Source organism: Oncorhynchus keta, chromosome 19 (assembly GCF_023373465.1).
Source record: "Oncorhynchus keta strain PuntledgeMale-10-30-2019 chromosome 19, Oket_V2, whole genome shotgun sequence".
NCBI classification, from domain to species: Eukaryota; Metazoa; Chordata; class Actinopteri; order Salmoniformes; family Salmonidae; genus Oncorhynchus; species Oncorhynchus keta.
Genome location: NC_068439.1, coordinates 32,679,307 through 32,706,102, shown reverse-complemented (window position 1 = coordinate 32,706,102; position 26,796 = coordinate 32,679,307). Strand labels below are relative to the sequence as shown.

At 40.3% G+C, this 26,796-nt stretch overlaps 1 long non-coding RNA gene across 1 annotated transcript; it reads right to left on the bottom strand.

Moving 5' to 3' along the window:
• Window positions 1-679: 679 nt before the first annotated feature.
• Window positions 680-2,260, bottom strand: LOC118397734 (uncharacterized). Its single transcript, XR_004828462.2, has 2 exons — window positions 2,067-2,260; window positions 680-1,368 (listed from the first exon to the last, which is right to left on the bottom strand). It is a non-coding gene; the product is annotated as an uncharacterized LOC118397734 (long non-coding RNA).
• Window positions 2,261-26,796: the final 24,536 nt, after the last annotated feature.

Genomic DNA, 26,796 nt, shown 5'->3' with positions numbered 1-26,796 from the left:
GTCCAGTCAGTCAGTCAGTCACCCAAAACGGACCAAGGTAGCCTACTTAATTTAGCTTGTGTCTCGTCTTTTTGATGTTTTTTTTATGACTACAAAATAAAATGCTCAAACGACAAATTCAAGAGTATTTGTCATTAGGTATTAGCTCAAATGAAGAACTGGCTTGTGATTGGATTAAGAAAATTAGCTAATAATAATAATAATAATAATAATATAATCCTAACTATATATCTCATTAGGGGTATGTCTATTTGTGATATAATTCCTAAAAAATAGTATGGCTGTAGAATGCAAGAATTAATGTATAACCACTATGATAGATCAAATGACTTATGAAAGCTCAGGCTGGAGGTCTAGCTGGTTTCATCATTTTGCAAAATAGACTTTGTAATGATACTGAAGTGTATAACTTATTTACATTTTTCTAATGAGTAAACACTATTGAATTACACATTTTGACATGTTTTCTGTTTAAAGGTAAATAAAGAAACCAGACTGCAATGAAAGGTTGTCATTCTTCATAAATTCTCTTGTCAGATATTTACATAACATAATAAACATGTGCTCAAGGTCTGGAAGGCTGTGAGAGGAAAACAGTTCATGGTGAAAGTAAGAGTGTGTTCGCTAAACATAATCGGATAGGAAGTATAGTGCAGCAACAAAGTAGTCATCGACGGAATTAAGTACAAAAAATAAGTGGTTTTATTTGCATTGTCATAACCAACTTTCTCGAACACTGACATTACTATACACAACTACGATATTATAATGTCATCCCCTGAGAGGAAAAGTTGCAGTGTTGCACACATACAATTACACTTAGCATCTCACCAATACATTTTTGGCGGAATCTACCGGAGAATGGATCTCCAGGAGGATGTTTGGTGCCACTGCCCATACACACTACAAATGTGTCTTTGAATAATAATTCAGTCAAACAGATAGCCCCTACTCATTGATAATTCCTACTAATCAGTTATAGGGCATGGTTTAACCACTTTAACACTCTCTGAAAAAAGTCATAGGACATGGGGTGATGTACTGCCAGGAGTTGGTGTCGGTGAGAAGTCGGGCTGCAGAGTTTTGAACCATTTGGAGTTTATGGAAGGAGGTTGTGTTGATGCCAGAGAGTATGGAGTTACAGTAGTCTAGTTGGGAGGAGATGAATACATTAATTAAGGGTTTTAGCACCAGGACGGGAGAGGGAGGACCCGACTCTGGAGATGTTGCGGAGGTGGACGAATTAGGTTTTGACAGTCTGTCGGATGTGGGGGTTGAAGGAGAGGGTGGAATCCAGGATGTTGCCAAGGTTGCATGTGTGCGGGGGAGAGAGAGACTTGCCAACTTTGTGTGGATTTAGTGCCTTGTCTGCAGAAATAAATGAACAAATACAATGACATTCAATACATCTAAATCACTTTCATACCCTTAACATAATTTGAAACATCTTTTGACTTATAGAATGTGGTGAAATAAAAATGGTTATTTAGTCCATTTTAAAGATCGGAAAAATGGGCCAACCAGATTCGGCTGTCCAAGAGGGTTGGGTAGACACCCATTCAATATTTCTAAGTTGGTTAATTGCATAAATAGTTATAACTAAGTGACTCCCAACTGTAAATTAGGTTTTCAATGCGGCATTGATGATGCTGCTGCTAAAACATAGCTAGCCAATTACTGTTTTTGCCTAAATTACACCATGGTCACCAGGAAATATAATGACATTGATAAAATAATTAGTAGTAAAAAACTATGCAATCATTATGATGTCATCACATGACAATGTTGCCCTTAGCTAGCCAAGTTAGCAATGCTAATGTTAGCTAGTTAAAATCTGGTGCAGTCTGCACACCGAAAGTCAATCTGGCGACATAACAATGATGACAAAAAGTTTTCGTATTAATTATATGCCTCGTGTTTCCAAATCTTCATCAGCGCCAATTGAGAGTAGCGTTACAACTTTCAGTCAGGCATCAGTCTTCAAAAGAACATTTGAACCAAAAAACATGGAAACCTTGAATAGCATGTTCTTTACTTAATAAAATAATAACTACCCAGACACTTACTTCTTGAATAGTTGCCGCCACTGCCGGGTACAAGGTTGATGGGATGGAGGACCAAGCTGCTAGCAAATCCACATGTGTGTATAGCCTGCAATGCAGTCCAATGCTTTTTTTTTTCTTCAATGCAGTCCAATGTGACATCAGTGTTGCCAACTCATTTTCAGGGTATGTTGCTAGAGGCAGGTTGATTTGTTGGTAAAAGCTGCTAAATGACTTTGTGATGTCATTGCGTGACAACGTAAAACTGCGTCATTATGTAGAATACACAATAGCGTTACTCAAAATGACTGGCCATCTCGGCAAAAAATATGATTTGACATTTGTTCAGGCACAGACTCCCACTCTTTTCTGTACTTCTGGCTGTACAATTTTGATTGAGACATGTTGATTGATCTTGTAAATTCTGTTCAAGATCAAACATTCGTGACCAACTATATCCATTGGGTTTGGCTCTTCGAACTACGACTGCTGCTGCAGTCAGCCAACAATGATTGGCGATTTACTGAAATTGCTGCTGGCCTGTTGTTGCCTTTCTTTTTTTTCTTGAAAGTGTTATTTATGTCAACAAAATACAACACTTCTAGACCGCCTTCAGCTCATTTGTTAGAAAGGACATAGCTTTTTAGTTTGTGAGACTTATTTTTCCAGATGAAGTCAAGGTCTTATTGATCACTTAATAACGATAATGAGGGGTACACAAAACGAGACAGTCCCTCTGCCTTGGACAGAAGTACTCTCCCAAGTAGAGAAAGGTCTCTACTTATTAAATATATGTTTAGTTCTCTTAATTTAAGGAGAGAAATTCAAATGTTGTCTGACTAAGTGTTTTTTTGACAGATGTATTCCTAAATATTTAACACAGTCCTTTACAGGAATATGTTCTATTTCTTTATCATCAGAGTCAAATAAACATAAGATTTCACATTTAGAAACATTCAGCATTAATCCTGATGCAATAGAAAATGTCGTTATCGCATTAAGGGCATGGTCGACCTGGTCTTTGTCTCTTAAGAAAAGAGTAGTATCATCAGCCAGTTGGGAGATTTTGATTTCTTTGTTAAAAATGGTTCAGCCATACAAATTTACATTATTCAGAATATCTAGACATAGAAGTTCCACAACCAAAATGAATAAAAATTGTGAAGTTGGGCATCCCTGTCGTACACTTCTGTTGATACTGAATCTTTTGGAAGTATTAAGGTTTATTAGCACAGAACTATTTACATCTTTGTAAAACATGCAAATTAGTTTAATAAAATGTTCACCAAATCCCAAAAGTTTAAGAGACCTAAAGAGAAATTCATGTTCAATTGTGTCAAAGGCTTTACAGAAGTCCAAAAATAGGTACAACCGCATCTGAGTCAATTGCATCTGAATAATCTATAAGGTCCAAGACTAAATTACTGTTAGAGCTTATGTGATGGACCTTCATAAATCCTGTTTGAGTCTCATTTATAAAATGGTATATATTCCTTTGTTTAATCTTTTGGCATAAACCAGAGCAATCAATTTGTAATCAACATTTAATAAAGTCTTTAAGAGCCTTTATCGGGCTTCGGAATCAATGTAATAAGGCCCTGTTTCCCCATTTTTTATGCAATCTTGAAACATTGAAAGTCGGGTCTTCTAGTAACTCCCAAAACTGTCTATAGAATTCAACTGACAGGCCATCAGGGCCAGGTGATTTCCCTTTTTTCATTGAATTCAGAGCCTCTCATTTCTTAAATTGACACAGGCAAATCGCAAACTGAGTGGAAATCATCCTCAATTACTGGGACATAATTCTGAATGTGGCAAATGTAGCTTTCACAACCATCTTCCTGAAATTGAGATCTGTAAATGTTTTCATAAAAGGAATTGACAAATGATCATATTGTAATGGGATCTTTCAATAAAACATTGTTAATTTTGAGTGCAGTTATAGATATTCTTTTGTAGTTTCTCTTATCAAGTGCAAAAAAGTAACTAGTGTTTCTTTCCCCCTCTTCAATCCATTTTGCTCTTGACCTTACAAAGGCGCCCTTTTCCAGATACATGTAAATCTGTTCAAATTCTAGTTGTAAAGGCCTGAACACAGACTCCTCTTCTTCAGATATATTATCTTTCTGTAGAAAACTGTCAAGCTTGCTCATCATCTCCTTTTCTCCAAGGTTCTTTAATTGCATCATCTCTGGCACATTTAATGGCTACCACTCTGACTTTATATTTGAAAAATTCCCATCTACCTCCATGACGCATGTCTTTTCTTACAAAAATATCTTTAGCTAATGATTTGATGTTTTCAATGAGAGCAGTATCTTTTAAGAAGTGTGTTGTTTCATTTCCAATATTCTCGAGTACCTTTTGATTCTTTAGTAGCTTGTAGATTCAGGGAAATCAAGTGATGATCAGAAAAGGGAGCCAACTGATGATCTACATCTATAACAAATTGTAACAAAAAAGGGGAAATTAGGAGTAAATCTATTATAGATTTACGTGACATAGTTGTTGGTCCAGGTATAACCCTTAGCATCCGGATTAAAAGAACGCCAGGCATCCTCAACACAGAGATCCTTGCATAATGTAATTATAATGTTACTATTTTGAGGGTTTTGACTCGTTCTAGGAGTCATCAAAATCACCTGAAATAATTAGAAAAGCCTCAGTATTTGTTGCTTAAATCCTGTACTTTCCTGGTAAATTGGGTAAAAAGGGTCTTATTAGGAGCATGTGAGTTATGTCCGTATATATTACAGATGATGAAAATAGTATTGTCAAGTTTAACAGCTACCATGACCCATCTGCCGTCTTGTGAAGATGTGGATTCTAGAATGTCACATTTAAATTGTGAATAAGTGTCAAAACACCAGCAGAACAATTTGATCCATGACTGAAATAGGCCATATCTCCCCATTGTGCTTTCCAAAATTTCAAATCACTTTCACCTGAATGAGTTTCCTGAAGAAGGACAAAATCTGTGTTACTACTAAAAATAAAGTTTTCCTTTTTGTAGGATTTCTCAAACCCCTAACATTCAGACTAACGATAGAGTGAATTGAAAACAAACTCCTGCATTAAAAAAGAAATAACACAAATTAGATAAGTATTCATGTGAATAAAACAAACAGTGAACCTAGAGAGGATTACTCTGGCGGAAAACTACGCTCAGCTGAGGTAGCGGTGGTTAACAGAAAAACAAATCTATTTACTTCCTTTTCTTTGGTAAGTGTTCATCAGTTGTAGTTCGAACGGTACATTTATTCGTGGCAGTACATTAACTCTACTCATGGTAGTACTCACAGTTCCAATTTGGTTAATGTTAACAGAGTTACCCAGTAATCGTTCTTCCTTCGATAAATGCGTGTTGGCCCTTGAACCCCGACTTCTTTCCCTCTTGTCGCGCCTTCTGTATAAGAGGCCGCAGTTTCTCTCTGGCAGCCTGATCCTGCGGTATCAGAGCTTCTTTGATGCGAAGCTTCTTCTCGTCCAGAAACTTGTTCCCCTTGGCCATTTTCCATATGATGTCCCTGTAATGGCGCATAGTTAAGCTTAAGATAATATTGCGAGGGGGTCCATCAGATCTTCGTTTCCCAAGTCGATGTACCACATCAATCACGTCTCTTAGCCTGTCTGATGCACAGAGCCACTTTTCCCAGGATATTAATGACTACTTCTCTAATATCCTCTCCCTCTACATCTTTTACACCTTGGATTTTCAGATTCCACCTGCGAGAGTACCTTTGAAGTGCAGCTACATTCTCACACAGCTCATTATTTTTTGGATGGCATTTTCTTCAACTCATTCTCTAGGAATGTTCTCTTTCCTTGTTCTCGCTCACAATTTTGTGTAGTTGATTGACAGTTTGACAAATTAGCATCTTCTTTGATATTTCTTCGGTAGCCCGCTCTATGATGGACACTTTGGAGAGCGTGGCGTCTTGTTTAGTAGACAAGGACTGGATTGCAGACAAAAGTTCCGATATGGAAATGTCTTCTTTTACTTTTTTCACCAGTGGATTTTTACTTGGGGTCTGAGGTAAAGAGGTTGCAAGGATTTCATCCTGGTCAGTTTGTTCTTTCTCTTGCTTGAGTTTGAGGCTTCTTGTGTAGCCATGCTGCTCTGGTTCACGTTGTGGCTAGCTAGCATGTCTGCCGTCTTCTGTGAGACTTGGATATTTCTTCTACTCGTCTTTGTCGTGTTCTTCCCATTCAACTTGACAAAAACTAACTATAAACTTGTCCCATGTCCATAAAAAAAGTTATAGTTAGTTGTTTTCAATATTAATAGCCAATATTTGACTGTTAACCACCTAACCAATGTTGTTTTGAAGAGTGAGAAAACACTCCCTCTCACAGCGACGCCATCTTGGCCACCTTGCCTGTTGTTGCCTGTGCACGAACTGAGCGCCTGCTGGTGACGTCACTCACAATGCACTTTTGCAGCCAGGCATGTATGTTGTGACTGAGTGTGTGACAGAGAAAATCGTTTGTGTCATTTAGAGGGAAAATGCAAAAATCACTTTTTGACGGCACTGGGCCTGGACGATCTTATGGGAAATTGTTTGTTCACATCAACATTTGTAATTGGCTGATGAAGAATTTGTTCGAGGATATTATCACTTCCGCCTGGTAAGTTCGCATAGGGCTAATGTGCGCAATGTTATCCAATGGGACCAGCTACAAGTGAAGTAAATGGACAATATATTTTGCCGGAGAAACTGTTGTTTACATTTAAATGATTGCTTATGTTCGCAAGTATAAAAGTATAATTTTGATATCATGGATGGTCAGTCCTTGCATCCATAGCTCTCTCCATCCCTCTGCTTTTTTCCCCTGAAACAAGGGCATTTGCTGCTTTAACAAGGGTCACACTCTCATACATCAGTGAGTTCCATTGTAACATAATTCAACTCTGTAGCTCATTTGGAAGCTCCGTTATTTAAGCATGGTGCTTGCTACACCAGGTTAGTGGGTTCTATTCCCGGGACCACCCGTACATTAAAGATGTGCACACATGACTAAGTTGCTTTTGCTAAAAGTGTCTTCTACATGGCATACTATATTATAAATCTGATGGACTTGGTCCCCTGATCCATACCAGCATATTGGGGCTGAATGTATCAATAAATAATTTATCCCTGTAAAGTCCACCTCTACAGCCACTTAAAAATGCATCGGTACTTTTGATTGGATTGTTGTCGTTGTCAAGGTTAATTTGGAATTAAATGCATAAGGTGTCTAATGTATCTAACATAGTAAAACGATCCCCATCAAAATCCATCAGTTTAAACTAGAGATATCTGGGTTTTTTGCATGGGCTGCTGCATCTCCTTCCACTGCTTCCACCTTTGATAGCTTTCCACATCTGTTGATAGCTTTCCACATCTGTTGATAGCTTTCCACATCTGTTGATAGCTTTCCACATCTGTTGATAGCTTTCCACATCTGTTGATAGCTTTCCACATCTGTTGATAGCTTTCCACATCTGTTGATAGCTTTCCACATCTGTTGATAGCTTTCCACATCTGTTGATAGCTTTCCACATCTGTTGATAGCTTTCCACATCTGTTGATAGCTTTCCACATCTGTTGATAGCTTTCCACATCGGCCGAGCTACATCAGCGTTTGTCAGACGATGAGACAGCGCAAAAATAGGTCTTCTCATGAAAACATTGTAGCATCCGAACAATTTGGGCTACAAACTAATATGAGTGGAGGCCATCACGAGCACGATAGTGTTCTCCATTTTTCTCTATGTATCCCATAAATGTCACTGGACTCGTCTGAATGTAACCCATACAAATGAATAGAAGTATGGAGGTTGTTTTGTGCCAATAAAAATAAGGGGTTAAATGTATGTCCAAAAAACTATAATATTTTGTGAGTTCTCTTATATCTCCTAGATATAGGACCAGTGGTGACCTGTCATTCAGAGCAGGTGGGGCAGAGACATTTTTAGCAAACATCTTTGACCTAGCCTGTTTTGCATGTTATTTTAACATTAATACGAGTCACATATCAGTTTGTAAACAATGTAATATATATATCTAATCGATATCTATCCATCTATCTAAATGGAGATATATATATATATCATTGAGTTAATAAATACGCAAAGAAACGTTATCTTTTTTTAGTTTTCTTGAGGAAGGGAACTCCAAAATGCAGGTGTTTCAGCCTAGCTCAGTGCTTTCTGTGGTGGTGGTGGGGAAAGCCAGCAGAAAATATTGGCTCAGTGTTCTGTCACTCATGGGGACATTACGTCATCGCCAAGTCTAAGGGTAGAGCTCGAAAATTCAAACCCCTTGGGTGCTGCCATAGAGTTACATTAGAAGTGCCCACCCAAGAAGGCTCAAGGTCATTGGCCACATATAAAATGACATCAAACCATGTTATATCTACAGTAGCTTTGATTGGACTGATCTTGTCAACATCATACTTCCAAAATCTTAGCTAGCAGTCATCATCATGAATCAAGTCGACAATCTACTGGCAAATCCTTTTTAATCCTCGTCATATGAAGAGAAATAATGAAGAGAAACTATAGATAAAACGTATCGGTTCTCATCGGCTATTGGACATAAATATTACACAACAATTTCAAAACCACAAATTCAACAATGAGTGGTTTGGAAGGAATCAGTGGCTAGCTGCAATTGCAAAGCAAACATTAGCCTTCTATTCAGTGGAGTGGCTGTGTGGTCGAAGATTTAAGGTCTCTTTTCCTAGTTTAAAATGATAAACATTCAACATTGGCCATGCTGTCAATGAAGCATGATTTGTGCCGTGCTCAAAACAACAATTAACTCAGAACTGCAAAAACGGACTTTAATGAGTTCAAGACAACTGGAAACTCAGGAAAAATGAGCTACGACTGGGAAAATACGTTTTGAACTTTCATCCAACTCGGGAATAGTAATTCGGGAACTCTGGCCTCTTTCTAGAGCTACCACCTGAAGATCACTGACATTATCATGATTCAACCTTTTTTTGAAAGCACCATAAATCCAGAGAATTCCAGACTTTGCCTATGAATGGACTGTCGTTGTTTGCCTCACCAAGATTTACATGGAAAATTGGCACTGTATAGGACAGACACATCAAAACCGTATTCCTTATAATACATTTTCTATTGTCTTTTTTTGCCATTTATGAACGTGTTATTCAATGTTTCTATGTGTTTCAATGTTTTATACCTGAAAATTCTAAATCAAATATCTGAATGATCCATGGTATGATCAGGGTAACACTTTATTTGCTTAGTCTATTTGTAGATGCTCTACAGCAGTGGTCACCAACCGACTGGTCAATCTCCAAGGCATTTCTAGTTGATCGCCAAACATTTCTGTAAAAACCCAATAGGTGCACCCAATTCAGCTGCCCTGGCACCGGGTAGGCAAAGTGTATCCATTTTTTTACCATTTCATGTGCCTGAAGGTACAAACTTTGCCTTCAAGTGAATTATAGGCCTATCTAGGGCTGTTGCAGTGATTGTAGGCTAGGCCTACTATATTTATTTCTCAACTTTCCTAATAATATGCACATTGTTTATTTTTAAAACAGGAGTATAGCCTATCTGGCTGGCATAAAAATTAACCAACGGAAAAACGTCCTCCATTCGCTAATTAAGTACATAGAGGTGCATGATAATGAGCCATTCTAAATCAAAACAATTTTTACACATAAATCAAATCAAATGTATTTATATAGCTCTTCGTACATCAGCTGATATCTCAAAGTGCTGTACAGAAACCCAGCCTAAAACCCCAAACAGCAAGCAATGAAGGTGTAGAAGCACGGTGCCTACAGTATATTATTTAGTATATGTAAAGACATGATTAAATCAAGAACAGTCTGATGGGTGACAATAATATCACTTGTGAATTATATACAGTTGAAGTTGGAAGTTTACACACACCTTAACCAAATACAGTGCCTTGTGAAAGTATTCGGCCCCCTTGAACTTTGCGACCTTTTGCAACATTTCAGGCTTCAAACATAAAGATATAAAACTGTATTTCTTTGTGAAGAATCAACAACAAGTGGGACACAATCATGAAGTGGAACGACATTTATTGGATATTTCAAACTTTTTTAACAAATCAAAAACTGAAAAATTGGGCGTGCAAAATTATTCATCCCCCCGATTACAGCTGTAAGTCGCTTGGGGTATGTCTATCAGTTTTGCACATCGAGAGACTGCATTTTTTTTCCCATTCCTCCTTGCAAAACAGCTGTGAGTTCTCTTACATAAAAGGTCTTAACACCCCGATTAAAAGGAAAAGAGTCTATACATACCTTAAGAAATTAAAGGCTGACATTGTGTTTTTACAAGAAACGCATCTTGCAGCCAGTGAACACAAGAAATTGAAGAGGGAATGGGTAGGACAAGTTTTTGCATCCTCTTTTAACTACAAAGCAAGAGGAACTACAATTTTGATAAGTAGACACATTCCCTTCTGTGTCAACAACACCATCGCTGATGGTTTGTTTTGGTGCAGGGGCATATGTTTTCAGAGTCTTGTACCCTAACAAGTCCATGCTAGGTAAAGCTTCGCCTTATCTCAGTTCACTGGTCACGATGGCAACACCCACCCGTAGCACGCGCTCCAGCAGGTGTATCTCACTGATAATCCCTAAAGCCAACACCTCATTTGGCCGCCTTTCCTTCCATTTCTCTGCTGCCTGTGACTGGAACGAATTGCAAAAATCGCTGAAGTTGGAGACTTATTTCCCTCACCAACTTCAAACATCTGCTATCTGAGCAGCAACCGATCGCTGCAGTTGTACATAGTCCATCGGTAAATAGCCCACCCAATTCACCTACCTCATCCCCATGCTGTTTTTATTTATTTACTTTTCTGCTCTTTTGCACACCAGTATCTCTACCTGCACATGACCATCTGATCATTTATCACTCCAGTGTTAATCTGCTAAATCGTAATTATTCACCTACCTCCTCATGCCTTTTGCACACAATGTATATAGACTTTTCTTTCTACTGTGTTATTGACTTGTTTATTGTTTACTCCATGTGTAACTCTGTGTTGTCTGTTCACACTGCTATGATTTATCTTGGCCAGGTCGCAGTTGTAAATGAGAACTTGTTCTCAACTAGCCTAGCCTACCTGGTTAAATAAAGGTAAAAAATAAAATAATAATATATATATTTATTTTATTTTATTTATGCTCCTTACTTCGATGGCCATATGTTTATACAGAATGTCTTCCTTCAGGTCGCTCAAGCACCACCAGGATGGCTACTGGTTGGAGGAGATTTACATTTTTGTTTAGATACAGTTCTTGATAAGTCCTCTGATAAACCCTCACTTCTTACCAAAGCTGGCAGGCTCACCATGTCATTCATGAAAGATCTCAATTTACTAGACATCTGGAGACAGTTGCACCCACAGGATAGGGACTACTCTTTTTATTCACACCCACACAACACACACACGCATAGATAACTTTTTACTATCGACCAAACTGTTTCATAGTGTGTTAGATATCGAGTATCTCCCCAGATTGCTTAGTGACCATTCTCCTCTGGTATTATCAATCTCCATTCCTACCAAGGTAAATGGAGCATATAGATGGAGACAATTCTACACTCCTAAAGCAACCTGAATTTTGTACATTCATCAAAGAGCAGATCAATAATTTTACTTTGACAAACAAACCCTCCGCTCCTGACAGTTTCATTCTTGGGACACATTGAAAGCCTATCTGAGGGGACAGATAATTTCCTATACTAAAGTGTTGAAGAGAAAACACGGTGTGGAACTGAATGCCCTTGAATCTGAAATCTCCGAGCTAGAGAAAACCTACCAAAGAGGCCCGACTAGAGATCTATACAGGCTTTTGGTAAATAAAAACTGAAATATAATATTCTGTACACATATCAAGCTGAGCGGGCCATCACTAAATCAAAACAGCGTTATTACGAGCTTGGAGAGAAAGCTCAAAGTATTGGCATGGCAACTGAAAGCAGAGGAAAGTAAAGAGGACAATTAATGTTATACTCTTATTAATGAGATATCTTTCGACCCTACTGAAATTAATAATACTTCAAAGAAATACTATGAAGACCTCTACACTTCCCAATCAAGCGATGATATATCAGAGATCAACTCCTTTCTCAACCTCCCATGCCTGTCAGAGGAAGACGGAGAGCGCCTGAGTGAACACTTCTCAGTTCCTGAATTGTTGGAGGCCGTTAAATCCTTACCTTCTAATAAATCTGCTGGGGAGGATGGTTTCCCTCCAGAGTTCTATAACGAATTTAGGGAGCTGTTGGATGCGCGCTGTGTTAAGAAGCAGTGCGGCTTGGTTGGGTTGTGTTTCGGAGGACGCATGGCTTTCGACCTTGTAGCGATGAGACAAGATAGTAACTACTAACAATTGGATACCCCAAAATTGGGGAGAAAAGGGGGTCAAATTCAATTTTTTAAAAAATTTAAATGGTCTGAGAAGAACAGCAATGCATTGGAAGGGCAATTCAAGTAAATCCAATATGTGGTGATAATGTATTGGGCCTATAGCCTACTGCACAAACGTCAAAATGGAAAAGATATATCTGAGCTGTATATCTTGCATTTTGACTCAGATAAGGTTTGTGACCACCTCTCTAAAGACTATCAGTAACATTTCAACTAACTATCTGCTAACTCTAACCTTACCGCTAATCCTAACCATAACCGTGACCTTAGCAAGCAGTTGCTTATCAACATATAGTATGACCATCTGTAGAGCATCTACATCTAGCCATCTATTGCAGCCATTATAGACACACGTGGGGGAATTGTCAATATAAATATTTATTTATTTTATTTTACTTTACCTTTATTTAACCAGGTGGGCAAGTTGAGAACAAGTTCTCATTTACAATTGTGACCTGGCCAAGATAAAGCAAAGCAGTTCGACAGATACAACGACACAGAGTTACACATGGAGTAAAACAAACATACAGTCAATAATACAGTATAAACAAGTCTATATACAATGTGAGCAAATGAGGTGAGAAGGGAGGTAAAGGCAAAAAAGGCCATTGTGGCAAAGTAAATACAATATAGCAAGTAAAACACTGGAATGGTAGTTTTGCAATGGAAGAATGTGCAAAGTAGAAATAAAAATAATGGGGTGCAAAGGAGCAAAATAAATAAATAAATAAAATACAGTTGGGAAAGAGGTAGTTGTTTGGTCTAAATTATAGGTGGGCTATGCATAGGTGCAGTAATCTGTGAGCTGCTCTGACAGTTGGTGCTTAAAGCTAGTGAGGGAGATAAGTGTTTCCAGTTTCAGAGATTTTTATAGTTTGTTCCAGTCATTGGCAGCAGAGAACTGGAAGGAGAGGCGGCCAAAGAAAGAATTGGTTTTGGGGGTGACTAGAGAGATTTACCTGCTGGAGCGTGTGCTACAGGTGGGAGATGCTATGGTGACCAGCGAGCTGAGATAAGGGGGGACTTTACCTAGCAGGGTCTTGTAGATGACATGGAGCCAGTGGGTTTGGCGACGAGTATGAAGCGAGGGCCTGCCAACGAGAGCGTACAGGTCGCAATGGTGGGTAGTATATGGGGCTTTGGTGACTAAACGTATTGCACTGTGATAGACTGCATCCAATTTGTTGAGTAGGGTATTGGAGGCTATTTTGTAAATGACATCGCCAAAGTCGAGGATTGGTAGGATGGTCAGTTTTACAAGGGTATGTTTGGCAGCATGAGTGAAGGATGCTTTGTTGCGAAATAGGAAGCCAATTCTAGATTTAACTTTGGATTGGAGATGTTTGATATGGGTCTTGAAGGAGAGTTTACAGTCTAACCAGACACCTAAGTATTTGTAGTTGTCCACGTATTCTAAGTCAGAGCCATCCAGAGTAGTGATGTTGGACAGGCGGGTAGGTGCAGGTAGCGATCGGTTGAAGAGCATGCATTTAGTTTTACTTGTATTAAAGAGCAATTGGAGGCCACGGAAGGAGAGTTGTATGGCATTGAAGCTTGCCTGGAGAGTTGTTAACACAGTGTCCAAAGAAGGTCCGGAAGTATACAGAATGGTGTCGTCTGCGTAGAGGTGGATCAGAGACTCACCAGCAGAAAGAGCGACCTCATTGATGTATACAGAGAAAAGAGTCGGTCCAAGAATCGAACCCTGTGGCACCCCCATAGAGACTGCCAGAGGTCCGGACAGCAGACCCTCCGATTTGACACACTGAACTCTATCAGAGAAGTAGTTGGTGAACCAGGTGAGGCAATCATTTGAGAAACCAAGGCTGCCGAGACTGCCGATGAGGATGTGGTGATTGACAGAGTCGAAAGCCTTGGCCAGATCAATGAATACGGCTGCACAGTAATGTTTCTTATCGATGGCGGTTAAGATATCGTTTAGGACCTTGAGCGTGGCTGAGGTGCACCCATGACCAGCTCTGAAACCAGATAACATAGCAGAGAAGGCATGGTGAGATTCGAAATGGTCGGTAATCTGTTTGTTGACTTGGCTTTCGAAGACCTTAGAAAGGCATGGTAGGATAGATATAGGTCTGTAGCAGTTTGGGTCAAGAGTGTCCCCCCCTTTGAAGAGGGGGATGACCACAGCTGCTTTCCAATCTTTGGGAATCTCAGACAACACGAAAGAGAGGTTGAACAGGGATAGTAATAGGGGTGGCAACATTTTTGGCAGAAAATTTTAGAAAGAAAGGGTCCAGATTGTCTAGCCCGGCTGATTTGTAGGGGTCCAGATTTTGCAGCTCTTTCAGATCATCAGCTGAATGGATTTGGGAGAAGGAGAAATGGGGAAGTCTTGGGCGAGTTGCTGTTGGGGGTGCAGTGCTGTTGCCAGGCGTAGGAATAGCCAGGTGGAAAGCATGGCCAGCCCTAGAAAAATGCTTATTGAAATTCTCAATTATGGTGGATTTATTAGTGGTGACAGTGTTTCCTATCTTCAGTGCAGTGGGCAGCTGGGAGGAGGTGTTCTTATTCTCCATGGACTTTACAGTGTCCCAGAACTTTTTAATATCAGAAATATCACTGATTGTGGAAATCAGTATAATGAATACAATGACTCACCTGCCTGCAACATGTTTTTAAGGCATCTGCTGTGCTTTTAAGAATCCGTGTGTGCCGATATTATTGGATATTTAGTCACTAAGGCTGCGTTTACACAGGCAGCCTCCTGATATTTGTTCATTAATTGACCAGTCAGATCAGCTCTTTTGTCAATAATTGGGCTGCCTGTGTGAATGCAGATTTTTGCTATCCGTCTCAGGTTGCACATTTAATAAGCAACCCATATGTGCATATGTTCAGTGACTGTTACTTACACTCTTAGAAACAAGGGTGCTATCTAGAACCTAAAAGGGTTCTTTGGCTGTCCCCATAGGATAAACCTTTAAAGAACCCTTTTTGGTTCCAGGTAGAACCTTTTGGTTCCAAGTAGAACAGTTTTGGGTTCCATGTAGAAACCTTTCCACAGAGGGTTCTACATGGAACCCAAAAGGGTTTTACCTGGAACCAAAAAGGGTTCTTCTACGGGGACAATCGAGTGTATGAATGTATGTAATAAAAATACACGTTTTTTAACAGCTGGTCCTGCTGGAAAATGTGTCCTCAAATAACCTACCCTTTAAAGCTCTGTAAAGAGTATTTTATATGGCACATTTCATTGGTAATATGCAGGGCGTAATAGCTTCACTCTCTCAGATGAGCTAGTGTAATGTCATTGAGCAATGTTGAATTGCAATGGGGAAATTCTCATTGGTGGGACCATGGCTAGGCAAAATGGAACAATTTGGATTGATGAGAGACTTAACTCAAGTGAAAGTGTCCGGGGAAACGAATAAGTGACAAATGCATTTCCAGATACACGCCTCATAACGGCTGAGATGTCATTGTGGGCGCATTGAGTTCACGTTGTCTTAATGTCAGCTAGTCTTTTTTTATATTCTCTTTATCCCTCGAATTCTCAGGACGTGTTGCACCACAATTTTTCAGCTGTCATGACATTGAGCGTGACATTGAGCTGTGTTCAGTTTCTGGTTGTGTTCACTTTGTCACCTGGCAAGTGTCCTCACTGACATTTTCAACCTCTCCCTGACCCAGTCTGTAATAATTACATGTTTCAAGCAGACCACCATAGTCCCTGTGCCCAAGAACACCAAGGTAACCTGTCTAAATTACTATCACCCTGTAGCAATCACATCTGTAGTCATGAAATGCTTTGAAAGGCTGGTTATGGCTAACATCAACACCATCAACCTAGATACCATGGACCCACTCCAACTTGCATACCGCCCCAACAGATTCAGAGATGATGCAATCTCTATTGCACTCCACACTGCCCTCACCTACCTGGACAAAATGAAGAATTATTTTCATTGACTGCAGCTCCTAATTCAACACCATAGTCCACTCCAAGCTCAAGACCCTGGGACTAAGCACCTCCCTCTGCAACTGGATCCTGGACTTCCTGACAGGCTGCCCCCCAAGCAGTGAGGTAGGCAACAACACATGTGCCATGCTGACCATCAACACGGGGGTCCCGCAGGGTTCTGTGCTTAGTCCTTTCCTGTACTCCCTGTTCACCCACGACTAAGTAGCCGCGCATGACTCCAACACCATCATCAAGTTTGCAGATGACACGACGGTGGTAGGACTGATAACCAACGATGATGAGGCAGCCAATAGGGAGGAGGTCAGAGACCTGGCAGTGTGGTGAAAGGACAACTTGTGCTTTTTTATTTACCAATTTCTATGTCTATGTTTTTTCTTCTTCTATAAACCAATTTCTGTGTTGATGCAGGTGACTGACTGAACAAATCCTCACTATTAGTAGCTACAATTTGATGGAGTGGCAGGCAGCCTTGTGATTAGAGCATTGGGCCAGTAACTGAAAGATTGCTGGATCGAATCCCCGAGCTGTTCCCTGATAGAACAAATTCTTATTTACAATGATGGTCTTAACTGACTTGCCTAGTCAAATAAAGGTTAAAAACATAGAATAATTGGCTCTATGCCCAGACCTAGTTTTGAGAAGAAAATATATCAGTTTCAAGGTCTCAACTTCGAGAGGGGGGGGTATGGTATCTGGTATGTTATGAACCAGTATTGGTCTGTCACATGAATGAAACAAACGGTAATGATGAATTGATTGTGCTAAATCATGCAAATACAACTTGTCTGTGTATAGCCATATATAAGACAACTGTTGGGACTGCCCCAGCAGAGCTTCTGACAGACATTCACTATGGTGCATTAAGTTTGTTGGAACATCTCCAGCGCCCTGACAAACAATGATTCATTAAAGATTGACTTTGAGTGTCCCTGTGTAAGAATTTCAATGACACTCAGTGTCCACATCACTAAGGAATTAACATAGTCCACACACACCCACACAGTTGTGAAGAGGGAACATCAGTGCCTCATCCCCCTCAGGAGGCTGAAAAGATTTGGCATGGGCCCACAGCATCTTGACTGGCTGCATCACCGCTTGGTACAACAACTGCAAGGCACCTGACAACAAGGCCCAGTACATCATTGGGGCCGAGCTCCCTGCCATCCAGGACCTTTTCCCCAGGTGGTGTCAGAGGAAGGCCCAACAAATTGTCAAAGACTCCAGCCACCCAAGCCATAGACTGTTTTCTTTGCTACCACACAGCAAGCGGTACCAGTCCACCAAGTCTGGAACCAAAAGGACCCTGAGCAGCTTCTACTCCCAAGCCATAAGTACTAAACAAGACGGCTGAATAGCTAATCAAATGGCTGACTACCTGCGTTGACCATTAAAAAAAAAACGAACTCTTGCACTGACTCTATGCGCACACACTGGACTCTACCCATACACTCAAACGTACTTACACTGACATCCCAACACACTGTCATGACGTTGGCCTGGGGATAGGTTTATGACAGTCATAAATACCGCTTTCCCCCTTTTTCCTCTCTCTACCCTACTGATGTTACATTTGAAAACCCTTGGTTAACATAGAGATTCTGGGAACATCAGAAGGTGGGGGGGAAATTAACAATATTCTGGTAATATGACCAATGAAACATATGCAGTGGTACTTAATGAATATAATGTCAGTTCGGTTGTCATCTGAGACATTCTCATCAATGATAAGATGACAAACTCTACCATGGAAAGTCTACACAGAGTTATCGGATTCACATGGAATTGTTGTTCAATTTAAATGTTTGAACATGAAATTATTCGTGATGGGATGAAATGTGATTTTAGCCTCTAGAATGTGAGATTTGGGTTTTCATAAGGTAGGGCCCTGCTCAATCAGTGGCCCGCTCCTGTGAAGAGACATGGGCTATAAAAGCTTTCAAACACGCCCTCCTCTCCCTTCCTATATGAGCCCTTGACGACAATATAACCTCCTGTTCCGAGGACGTGAGGACGACAATCCGATGTCAGAATGGTTCAGATAATAACTACAGGACGAAGCCAACATCATCATGAGCTTTGGTTGAGAATGGTATGAACTTTGAACTCTTATTCACTACAGAAGTGATACCGCCTAGCCATTGAGTTAGCAACAGCAGCTGCAAACGAGGGTTAGGAAGGAACAGACAGAGTAACCCGTCTACCACACAACGACATTACTACAACGTTTTCAATTTCCCAGCAGAGACATTCTTCAAAGGACGAAGGACTCGGTTGGGCAACACAGCCTTCAATCTACCACCAACCTACCGAAGCGCAGCTCAGATTAAATATTTATAGCATTTTCCTTTTCCAAATGAGCGGTAATTTACAATGAATGAGATACTGTATTTACGATAGCACAGCTTCGCCCTTTGTTCCTCAGTCTTTCCGCTCTTTCACTTTCACCCAGCCCCTTTTCTTTTGTGTAACAAGTTGTCATACCTGTTCCGCCCACTAGGGACGTTTTCCTTTATGACGTAATTTGTAATCAAGTTATGGTTTAATTATGTGTATGTGTAATTCTGTGTGATTAGTTTGGCATTTAGCAAATAAATAATTGAACCCAATTTGTATTGCTGATTCAACTTGGTAGCCAGGGTTCGTGCAGATAACTAAGAATTTACAACCTTCAGATGAGACTGAATTAAGATGACGATTAATATTGACTGCTATTGATGTAAAATATTACTAGGCTTTAATAGTTTATTCGGAAGATAACAGCTCTATAAATATTATTTTGTGGTGTCCGACTCTAGTTAATTACATTTACATGATTAGCTCAGTTAGGTCATATTAATTACGGAGAAATTATTTTATAGAATAGCATGTCATAACACTTAATCCGGCATAGCCAAAGACACAACAACCACACACACACACACTGCTGCTACTGTCTATCTATCCTCCTGCCTAGTCACTTTACCCCTACCTATATGTCCATAGCTACCTTAATTACCTCATACCATTGCATATTGACTCAGGACTGGTACTCCCTATATATAGCTATGTTACTTTTACTCGTTATTGTTATTAGTTATTCACTGTGTATTTATTCCTTGTGACACTTTACATTTTTATTTTGTATCTTTATCTTAACTCTGCATTGTTGGAAAATGACTCGTAAGTAACAATTTCACTGTTAGTCTACACCTGTTGTTTACGAAGCATGTGACAAATAAAATGTGATTTGATTTGTAAGACAAAACAAGCTCTATTCAGTTTCTGGCTTTAAAAGACCAAGCTGTTTTCAGTTTTCAGCCTTGTTGGGACATTGAGCTGTGTTCAGTTTCCTGCCTTGTTGAGACATTGAGCCGTTCAGTTTATGGCCTGGTATGGTCCAGCTGTGTTGAGCAGTCACCGTGACCTTCCTTTCGGTTCTATCCAGCCGATGTTCAGTGGCAGGGGCTCTGTGGGAGTGGCTCTGTGGCAGGGGTTGAAAAAGTACCCAATTGTCATAATTGAGTAAAAGTAAAGAGTAAAGAAATGACTAAAGTCAAAGTGAAAGTCACCCAGTAAAATACTACTTGAGTAAAAGTCAAAGAGTATTTGGTTATAAATATGTTTATGTACCAAAAGTAAATGTAATTGCTAAAATATACTTAAGTATCAAAAGTAAATGTAAAGTACAAATAATTTCAAATCCCTTATATTAGGCAAATCAGAGGGCACCATTTTATTTTTTTAAGGATAGCCAAGGGCACTCTCCAACACTCAGACATAATTTACAAACGAAGCATTTGTGCTGATGGAGTCCGCCAGATCAGAGCCAGTAGGGATAACCAGGGATGTTCTCTTGATAAGTGTGTGCATTGGACAATTTTCCAGTCCTGCTAAGCATTCAAAATGTAAGTCCTTTTGGGTGTCAGGGAAAATGTATGGAGTAAAAATTACATGATTTTATTTTGGAATGTAGTGAAGTAAAAGTAGTCAAAAATATAAATAGCAAAGTAAAGATACCCCAAAAAACAACTTAAGTACTTTACCCCATTGCTCTGTGGGAGCGACGCTGTGGGAGCGACGTTGTGGGAGCATGGAGGAGCTTAGCACCTTAAAGCTTAGAAGCCACTTATTTATTGTTCTTTCACAGCTGGAGGTGCTGCATTTCTATCTTTATTCCTCTTAATTTCTTAACCTTTTTGGGATAGGGGGCAGCATTTTCACTTTTGAATGAGTGAACTGCCTCCTACTCTTTCAAAATGATAATATATGCATAGTATTATTAATATTGGATAGAAAACACTGAAGTTTCTAAAACTGTTTGAATGATGTCTGTGAGTATAACAGAACTCATATGGCAGGTGAAAACCTGAGAAAAATCCAACCAGGAAGTGGGACATCTGAGGTTTGTAGTTTTTCAAAGCTTTGCCTACCGAGTACACATTGAGATATGGATGAGGTTGCACTTCCTAGGGCTTCCACTAGATGTCAACCGTATTTTATAACTTGAATGAGGATTCTACTATAAAGGAGGGGCTCATGAGACCGGTTTGAGTCAGTGGTCTGGCATAGTGCCTTGGTCTCATGACGCGCACACCCGACAGAGTTACCTCGCGTTCCAGTGCTTTTTCTGAAGATAAAAAGGAATTATCCGGTTGGAACATTGATGTTTAATGTTAAAAACATCCTAACGATTGATTCCATACAGCGTTTGACATGTTTCTAAAGGACTGTAACGGAACTGAGTTTTTGTCTGGATGAAATGCTTGCGCCTCATGAAAATGGATTACTGGGCTGAACACGCTAACAACAAGTGGCTATTTGTACATAAATGATGGAACAAATCAGTCATTTGTCGAACTGGGATTCCTGGGAGTGCCTTCTGATGAAGATCAAAGGTAAGTGAATATTTATGGTGTTGTTTCTAACTTTGTTCATTCCAAAATGGCGGCTATTCCTCTGGCTGTTTTGGGTTCTGAGTGCCGTTTTCCGTAAAGTTAAAAAAAAATCTGACACAGCGGTTGCATTAAGGAGAAGTCGAACAATATGCATATATTAGCTTCTGGGCCTAAGTAGCAGGCAGTTTACTCTGGGTACGCTTGAATGAAAATACTGCCCCCTATCCCAAACAGGTTTTAACATCTCAGGTTCCCTGTTTCACACTGAACCGGCTCTAAAGCAATGCTGACATAGTACTTTCTAGTGTATAGACGGAATCCTTCTCTACAGAAGGGGATCCAAAGGGTAGCAAAAACCTTGTGAAAGAGGAGAACAAGCCAACATTTACTGGGGGATTGTCTTTTGCTGTCATTTACTTAAAACCAAAAGTGGTGAGTAGATCTGAAGTTTAGTGTGGTAAGGACTGCATGTATGGAATATTAACAAATAGCACAAAGCCAGACTGATTCCATCTATAGAACAAGTTTTAAAAAATGTGTATGTGTAACTTAACCAATATGGAGGGGGACTGACATTTGGAGGTGGCAAAGCTACAGGATTGTTGCTGCACAAGAAACTGCAGGAGGGCTGTCTTCAAGAGATAATTTATAGTCAAGACAGAAGCTCTCTCTTTGAACACAGGTATTCTTAGGGCAGCATTGTATTCTAGAAAGGTAATCTAAGCTGTGACACTTAGACATGGCCTCCAGCTTGATGTCAAACCCCTTCGAGGAGGCAGTCAGCCTGTGATTAAAAGTGCTTGTCTCCTTGTTGACATAGATTTGAATTTGAGATTTGAACTTTCCTTGAACCTTTCGGGATTGGGAAATATTTCTCAAGTCATAGATGCCAGATTCCTGTGTCTCTCAGACTAAAAGCCTGCAGATAGTTCTGGGACCTGGCATTGATTAATGAAGCATTATAGGGGCTCTGAGTCGGTATACATGAATACAGTGGGCCATGTGGTGTATTTGAAATTATACATGCTGTATCAAGGTAGAATGGCAGAGTTTAAAGAGTAGGAACTTCCAATCGTTTGTATTTTTGAGGGAAATGTTTGTGCCAAAGTACAGGATTCGATCTCATGCAAGATATGCACTGAAAGGTGGTGATGTTACCAGTAGACACATTTTCGGCCACACAATAGCAGTAATTTCTTTCAATATCAGTCATCCATTGGGTATCCTAGGATCTGTGTGTTTGCATATACAAAATGGTAATGTGTAATGACTGCTAAAAGTTTGTTTTATTCTTGCCAATCTGAATAATTAGATTGCAAAGTCATATTCTGGATCCTATAGATTTTCTTTCCTATAGGGAAGGAATAAGAACACATCTCCATTAAACACCTTTGATTTGATCTGAGAAAAACAGGACAGCTGTTCAATTTAAGAGTATAAAAATACACAAGGTCATTAGGCTCCATCCTCCTACCTTTAGGCACACTCCTACCTTCACTTATAATAACTTTTGAAAACCATGCAGAGTAGAGGAGGGAAATCAATACAGTATGCTAGGGAACTCTACCTTTTAGAACATACAACCGACTCACAGCCACAGATCAAAGACATTTTATCTCCACACTGTTTTCACAGGACCGGTTACCCTGGGAACCTTATCCTTCACACACATACACCACACACATTCAGGTTGACAATGAAAAAGTGCTGCATATTCATGATGCATGTAGAGTATAAATGCATCCAGTTATACTCTATAGCAACATTACGGTTGACTTTCATGAATAAGCCATTGCAAATCCTTACAAATTATTGAGTTGTATTGTTTATCCATTTTTGCAATTAATTAAATACTCATTAATTAATTGATCATATTACTTATACTTATTCATGAAAGTTAAATAATGAAAATGTGATGAAAGTTATTATTGTATAATGTAATTGATCATTGAATATATCTATTTTTTCTCTTCTGAAAATATATAGTATGAGGTGAATACCCAATTTAGCATAAAAAATGTACATGATCAAAAAATGACATTTCAGAACTTCTGAGTCTTGCCTTCCTCAAGCTTCTGAGTCCAGCCTTCCTCAAGAAGCTAAACTGAAGATGACAACACACTAAAATGACCTTCTGAACACAGTAGTTAAGCCCTTTCCTACAGTTTCTGGGTGACCTTTAGACAAAGGACAGAATGTGTCCAATGTCTCGCCTATGATAGGAGTTACAATTCCCCTGCTCATCCAATCTGACATTTAAAGGGATAGAGTTGTTATAATCTTGGAGAGAGGAATTCCCACCCAGGATAACTCACTTGAGTCACACCCTTATCTGTTTCACCTGTCTTTGTGCTCGTCTCCAACCCCTCCAGGTGTCGCCCATCTTCCCCATTATCCCCAGTGTATTTATACCTGTGTTCTCCGATTGTCTGTTGGCAATTCCTTTTGTTCGTCAAGTCTCCCAGCGGTTTTCCCCCATGCGCCTATCTTTTTCAAGCTTTCCCGGTTTTGACCATTCTGTCTGCCCTGAGCCAGCCTGCCATTCTGTACCTTGTTACACCACACTGGATTATTGACCTCTGCCTGCCCTGACCCCGAGACTGCTTGCCGTTCTGTACCTTTTGAACTCTGATCTGGAATTCTGACCTCTGCCTGCCCTTGACCTGTTGTTTTGCCTGCCCCTTGTTCTAGTAATAAACTTGTGTTTCTTCGACAGTGTCTGCATATGGGTCTTCTCCTAAAACGTGATAGGGATTCTGGCCCTAACACATGATGTTTGTACCCGATGTCAATGGATAGAGAATTAAAGTAGTGGTCAGAATTCCTTCTCTCTTTAATTTAGAAGGCTGGTGAAGGAGTGGTGAATGGTGACTTTGACCTCATTCACATTGAATGGCGCTTCTAACCATTGTACCACACATTTATGGTTGTAGCACAACAGATAACTTTAAATCCGATCAAAATGTTCCACTATTTACAGAACAGTTGTGGCAAAACCACTTACAGGAGATTGTACAACTCTTTTAGTAGTCTTTGTCACAGGCTTTCACTTCACCTTAGGTAAAGAAAGCTTGTGGAAGTTCTTGTCAGAAAACAAATTGTATTCTTGCATATGCATACTTGTGTATGGTATCAGTTAGGTTTTACAATTAACACACCAAAACAAGCATGTCTCAGATTTATATAAATGTAGGTCACAACAGCTCCAAAGCTGGAATAATTCCATCAGATCTTGAATGTCCGGGTTACTAACCCTTAGAAGCCTCATTTGCCTGACACAGTGGTCTGTTCATGTATAGCAAAGCCCCCACCACCTGACCCCCAACCTGAAAGAATGGGAAAAAAAGCAATTTGTCCGAATGGGATGGGGCCAGACACAGCTAAGCCACAGCTTTGGTGATGTGGTCTACGATGCGATTCCTGTCATCGGCGGACACATCTTTTATCGTTAACCCCAAAACATGTCACTGGAATGCACAATTTGAGAGGTATCTTCTCAGTGTGTCACACCTCAAACCATGGAGGGGAAGAGTCCCAGAGTTCTGTTATTCGCCATTGAAACAGGGGTTGACGCAGGAGAGTTAACAGGCCAAATATGCTTGGCACACTGCTTCACCAGTATTGTCAGACCATTTCCTTACCCTTTGTTTGTTCCAGCTACCTCGTAATCATCTCGCCTCTATCAAACCAAATCCATTTTTATTGGGCACATACACATGGTTAGCAGATGTTAATGTGAGTGTGGCGAAATGCTTGTGCTTCTAGTTTCGACAGTGCAGTAATATCTAACAAGTCATCTAACAATTCCACAACAACTACCTAATACACACCAATCTTAAGTGATGGAATAAGAATATGTACATATAAATATATGGAATAGTAATGACAGAGCGGCATAGACAAGATGCAATAGATGGTATAAAATACAGTATATACATATGAGATGAGTAATGTAAGATATGTAAACATTATTAAAGTGTCATTATTTAAAGTGACTAGTGATCCATTTATTAAAGTGGCCAATGATTCAAATCTGTATGTAGGCAGCAGCCTCTCTGTGTTAGTAATTGCTGTTTAACAGTCTGGTGGCCTTGAGATAGAAGCTGTTTTTCAGTCTCTCGGTCCCAGCTTTGATGCGCCTGTACTGACCCCGCTGTCTGAATGGAAGCAGGGTGAACAGGCAGTGGCTCGGGTGGTTGTTGTGACTTTATGATCTTTTTGGCCTTCCTGTGACATCGGGTACTGTAGTTGTCCTGGAGGGCAGGTAGTTTGCCCCCGGTGATGCGTTGTGCAGACCGCACTACCCTCTGGAGAACCTTGCGGTTGAGGGTGGTGCAGTTGCCGTACCAGGCGGTGATACAGCCTGTCAGGATGCTCTCAATTGTGCATTTGTAAAAGTTTGTGAGGGTTTATGTGAGCCAAATTTTTTCAGCCTCCTGAGGATGAAGAGGCACTGATGCGCCTTCTTCACCACACTGTCTGTGTGGGTAGACCATTTCAGTTTGTGCATGATGAGTATGCAGAGGAACTTAAAACTTTTCACTTTCTCCACTGTTGTCCTGTTGATGTGGATAAGGGGGTGGTTCCCTCTGCTGTTTCCTGAAGTCCACAATCATCTCTTGTTTTGTTGACATTGAGTGTGAGTTTATTTTCCTGACACCACAATCCGAGTGCCCTCACCCCCTTCCTGTAGGCTGTCTTGTTGTTGTTGGTAATCAAGACCACTACCGTTGTGTCGTCTGCAAACGTGATGATTGAGTTGGAGGCGTGAATGGCCATGCAGTCATGGGTGAACAGAGAGTACAGGAGGGGACTGAGCACGCACCCTTGTGGGGCCCCTGCGTTGAGGATCAGCGAAGTGGAGATGTTTCCTACCGTCACCACCTGGGGGCGGCTCGTCAGAAAAGTCCAGGACCCAATTGCACAGAACCAGGGCCTCAAGTTTAATGATGAGCTTGGAGGGTACTATGGTGTTGAATGCTGAGCCGTAGTCAGTGAACAGCATTCTTACATAGGTATTCCTCTTGTCCAGATGGGTTAGGGCAGTGTGCAGTGTGATGGCGATTGCAATCATCTGTGGACCTGTTGGGGTGGAATGCAAACGCAAGTGTGTCTAGGGTGGCAGGTATGGTGGAGGTGATATGATCCTTGACTAGTCTCTCAAAGCACTTCATGATGACAGAAGTGAGTGCTACAGGGTGATAGTCATTTAGTTCAGTTATCATTGCCTTCTTGGGTACAGGAACAATGGTGGCCATCTTCATTCATGTGGGGACAGCAGACTGGGATAGGGAGTGATTGAATATGTCCGTAAACACACCAGGCAGCTAGTCTGTGCATGCTCTGAGGACGCGGCTAGGGATGCCGTCTGGGTCAGCAATGTTTAAATGTCTTACTCACGACGGCCATGGAGAAGGGTGGGCCTGCAGTCCTTGGTAGTGGGCAGCATCGGTGGCACTGTATTATCCTCAAACCGGGCAAAGAAGGTCTTTAGTTTG